This window comes from Athene cunicularia (assembly GCF_003259725.1).
Source record: "Athene cunicularia isolate RWA chromosome 6 unlocalized genomic scaffold, athCun1 chr6_part1, whole genome shotgun sequence".
Lineage (NCBI taxonomy): Eukaryota > Metazoa > Chordata > Aves > Strigiformes > Strigidae > Athene > Athene cunicularia.
Window position 1 is genome coordinate 21,871,839 of NW_020799105.1, and position 5,154 is coordinate 21,876,992.

Genomic DNA, 5,154 nt, shown 5'->3' on the forward strand with positions numbered 1-5,154 from the left:
GGGGGGAGTCCCCGGGATCCCTGGAGGGGTTGAAGAGTCGGGCTGAGCCAGCGCTGAGGGATCTGGTGGAGCTGGGAATGGTCAGTGTGAGGCCAATGGTTGGATTGGAGGAGCTTCAAGGGCTTTTCCAACCTTGACGGTTCTGTGATTCTGTAATAAGATTATTGTTATGGTTTTGCCATTTTCTGTGCAACACAACAAAGTTGGCTTTTGCTCTTTGATAAATGCACCTGGAAAGCCCATTTCTGAGGCTGACGAGTGTCCATGCGTTTGATTCTGCTTTTCTAAGACATGTCCCTGAGACTGGTGAACAGAGGGGACGTGCTCGGGACGCCTCGAAGTCTTTCACAACAGGAGCTGGGCAACTGTCTGTGATGATGGCTGGAACATGCAGGATGCCATGGTTGTGTGCAGGCAGCTGGGCTGCGGACCTGCTGTCTCAGCCAATATCGATGCATTTTTGGGGGAAGGCACAGGAGATATTCTCCTGGACAATGTGGCGTGCACAGGGGTTGAGTCCTCCCTGGAGCAGTGCTCTCAGAGGGGGCTGGGCACACATGACTGCTACCACAAGGAAGATGCTGGTATTATCTGTGAAGATACTCACCTTTTCCATTTTCTTTAACATGAATTAAATTTCCTAAGCTGTGCATGCAAGCCAGCATGGGTGAAAGGAGGAGCTTGGCACAAGGTGGGAGCCACTATGGGAACAGGGACTCTTGGCCATGGCCATGCAGGGAGAGAAGAGGCTGATGAGACCCAAAAAGGATGGCCAAGGGCACCCTGGTCACAGATGGGACCAGCCCCCATGGGCTCCACGCATCCTGAGGGCATCCCGTCCTTCCAGCAAGGGGATTCCTCTACCTGGGTCCAGGGGAAGCAGAGAGGGAAGAACAGGGCTATAGGCAGTTTCCTCCAGAGAGGACCACCAGTAGGTTTTGGCAGACCAATCTGGAATCTGCTTTTAGGACAAAGACTATTTGCCTAAAAGCCTCAAAGTACTTGTGTCAGACTTGAAGTTTTATAAACGTCTTTTCTTCTTTTTATGAATTTGTACTCGTTTTCAAAGATCGGCATCATATTTATGTGAAGTTTATTGAGGAAAATTAAGAAAGTTCCTGCCAGCCGAGGATGCACAAGGAAGTTGTTTTGATGGAGGTTCTGGCAGTAGATGAATGTGGTGTGTCTGATCCTAGACATCCGTGTAGGCTGGCAGGCCACTGCATCTTTGTGGACTCGGCTGTTTCTGCCCAAGAGAAACTGAGATCTTATAGGGAAGTGATACTCATGTTGTCCAGTCATACTGAATTATAATGATATTATGATATAATGAATAACAACAGCCATGGCACATATATATTCCTGAAGAAGCAAATAAGGCTTCTACTACCCTTCTGAAGAGGCCCATATTTTCGCTTTGATTTTATTTTTATTTCTTTTCCTCTTCCCCTTTTTCTGGTACCACACACTGTTCTTAGCCGATGGTGACTGACAGATAATTACAATGAATATTTGAGAAACAACTGCAACGAATCATTGACATGCTGTACACAAGCTGCAAGCCCCAGGAGAAGCGTTTAAAGAGAAATCACATTCAGACAATCAGCCTGCATTCCTAATTCACTCAGTCCTGCTCAATCCACCATAGTCTGTGCACTGCAAACCATTTCTCCTCTGGTCTATCAAGAGGCTGTATCGCAGCACAATTTCTTAAACATTTTAGTAATTCACAGAACAATATGTTTGTTTCTCAACTAACCTTCCCAAGCTGCAGGGAATTAATTTAATTTAAGAAGGAGTTCCCGGCGGCTCATCTTCCAGGCTCTGGCAGATCTTGCAGTGGTGGAGCTGCTTCACTGCGAACACCAATCCACACGAGAAGCACCAACAGCGAGGCAGAAACACCTGCAGTCTTCTCCAAGGCTTCAGAAAACATCACCTCAGTCACGGTTCTGGAGAGAGCCCTGACTCTTCAGCTGCTTGTCTCACCTTATAACTGATCGCATTGACCTGGCTTTCCTTCTTTTCATGTTTTTTCATTTTGTCTCCCAACAGTCCCTCCAGAGCCTACCACACCTGAAGCAACAGGTATAGAGTACTTCAGTGTTCACTTATTTACCTCGGGTTTAGTCTAATACAACTTATCCTGCAGCAGAGTGCCAATTCCCCTGGATTTCAGCAGCGTTGAGCTGAAAATTGTGTTCCCTCAGAGGTGAGAGCGCCCTTAGCTCATCACCAGCCCCGAAGGTGCTCGGGTGAACAGGAACTGCTGGTGGGACCTGTGCACAGAGGTGTCCTGCCGCACCGAGCCCTTTTGCCTCTGTGGAGATGCACACAACCAGACACAGGGTTTCCATCCATCCTTAAGGGCGGTGGAAATACCACAAGCTGGTTTACACAAATGACAAATTATGGGGTAAACCGCTGTAACGTAGTTGGATTGGGGATCTCATTATACCATGCCCAATTACACCTAGATTATAACATTACTTTGCTTTGTCAACCTATGCTTTGCTCACTCTGTATTGGAAAAATTACCGAAGCATGGCTTTTATTTTCTCTTTGACAGTCCCGACTGAGACCACAACGGCTGAAACACCAGGTATTTACTTCTGGTCGCTTACTGAACCGTGGTGAGCAGAGGTACTGTCAGAGCATGAGGAACAGCAGGAGCCCTGGCTCACGCCGCGCTCCCAGGCTGAGTTGAGGAATTAACTGCCAGGCACTCACGTTTTCAGTCTCAATTCAGGATTTAGCAGACTACCTGCCTTCCGGGCAAGGCAACGGCGGCTGCCAGAGCCATGCCTTGCCCAAGCTCAGGGTTTTCCAGAGGTGATGCACACCATCGTGCTGGCTGCGTCACCCCAGCGGGTATGTTCGCAGCAATACTGAGGCTATGTTCAGCCATGTAGCCAAGCATTCCCCACTTACTCACATGGCTTTGTGTGATATTGCAAGCAGCCAAGGCTGCTTCTATGAGTCTCAGGGCAAAAATATACATTTAAAATGCAGACAATATTTGATTTCATCTTTTCTTTCTCACAGTCTCTACTACTCCTGAACCAGCAGATGTTACCACTTGTAAGTAATACAGCGTTACTCTGTCTTACATGCTTAGTCGTCTGCCCCAGTTCTGATCACGTATTGACTGGCTCCCTGTCTCCACCGTGTGTTATAATCTCATGGATTTAACCATTAGCTTCAAGGATAACCCCAGTTGCCTCTCCCTTGGCTTCCACACACAATAAAGGAGGGAAAGGGGCTTGGTATTGGTACAGCAGAAACACTTGCACTGATGAAAGCATTAGGGAAGGGGAAACCACTGGGGTAGACACACTACCCCCATCCAAATTCAGATTTGCACTCGATCATCCCACTCCAAGAAAGCCAGCCTTCTGCGCTTCCCACAGCTGCATCCCCATCGCTGCACGAACCGGGCTGTGCTTCTCACCACAACGGCCAAGTTCAACACCTGAGGAGGCGGCAGCACGGGCCTCGCCCCCGTCGGTGCAGCGCTCAGCCCTGCTACGGACACTGCGTATCAGTAACAAAACTTTATCTCGTTGTCCCCCGGCACCCACACTGTTATTTAGCAAACACCCCGCAGGTTTCCAGAGCCTCTCCCTACAGGTCAGCAGCCTGTCGGAGGCCACGGCAGGGGCAGCCTTCATGGGGACGTGGTTTCCTCCCACCAAGGCTGCTCGTGCTCTGGGCAGACTTTGCTAATTAACACCTGCCCTGGGCAGCAGCAGCATCGTCCAGGCACTGTGGCTGATCGCCACTTGAACGAGACCTGCAGGTCTCCTGGGGTCTGGGTACCTCACGCCTTTCCAGTGCTGGCACAAGGGCTAACCTGCAGTTTTGCTTTCTCTCGTGTCTCCGCTCAGCCCCTGCAGAAAACACAACACCTGAAGCAGCAGGTATGTATGACTTTAGCTTTAGTAGATTTGGTCTAACGCTTGATCCTGGAAGTAAACTGATTTGCTCCACATTAACAGGCCTTGCCCCGCTCACACAGTAATGTAACAGTTACTGAGTGTGGCTTTTTCTTTCCCTTTGACAGTCCCGACTGAGTCCACAACAGCTGAAAAACCAGGTACTTATTTTTGATCATTTATTGAACCACGGCGAGCAGTTTACTATTTTTCCTGTGAGTCATCAATCTACTTAAAACATGAACACTTTAATTTCATATTTTCTTTTCTCACAGTAACAAACTCATCCACTCCATCAGCCTTTCCAACTCCTGAAGCAGCAGCCATTACCACTCGTAAGTAATGCAGCATTACTCTGGTTTATGTCCTTAGTTCTCTATCAAAGTCATGATCTGATGACGTGTTGGCATGGCTCCCTGTCTCCACTGTGTGCATAATCTCATGGATCTAGTATTTATCTTCAGGGATAATTCCTCTGGCCTCCATAAAAATCAAGGGATGGAAAATGTTCTTGGTATTGATATGGAAGAAATACCTGCACTGATGAAAGCACCAGGGAAGGGGAAAGCACTGGGCCAGACACACCACACCAGTATAAATTCAGGTTTTCACTCAATAATCTCATCCCAAGACAGTCAGCCTCCTTGTGCTTTCAAAGTTGTGTGCCCCTTGGGAATTAAGTCAGTGGGACTCCTGACACATCCAGTGGTATCTGGTTTGAACCTCAGTTTTCTACAATGTGATTTATCTTTTGAAAAATCTAAACTGCAAGTTCTTCTCATTCACTGAAAATATTCTGCCTCATGCTTAGATAGCAGACTAAGGTTTTCTTTTAAAGTCTGGCCCTATCAGCTACACATCGGTAAAGGCACTTGCTTGCCTCAGTAAAACATATGTACCTGTGTTGGCAACATAAAGAAAACTGAACTTCAGATGCAAAGCATGCATTGGAGCATGGGACTATCCACCTCCACAAAGGAATAAACAGAATTAAATCTTGTTCACATTAGTGCTAGTAGGATGCCATCTTTAGTACTGAAGCCCCTACACTTTTCTTAGTATGAGCCCTTTGTCCATGACACCTCCATTCTTCAGAACTGTTGCTACTAACATTTCCTAGTCTTAATGCATTCAGCATTCAGATTACAATGTATATTAATTAAATTCCTTTGTTTGGTCTTTTTTTTTTTTTTTTTTTTTTTTTTTTTTTTTTTTTTTT

At 47.0% G+C, this 5,154-nt stretch overlaps 1 protein-coding gene across 1 annotated transcript in view; it reads left to right on the forward strand.

Annotated features, from left to right (window-relative positions):
• The window catches only part of LOC113481714 (deleted in malignant brain tumors 1 protein-like), a 22,678-nt gene that overhangs the window by 14,010 nt on the left and 3,514 nt on the right, over positions 1–5,154 (forward strand). The gene's annotated exons all lie outside the window — the stretch shown is intronic.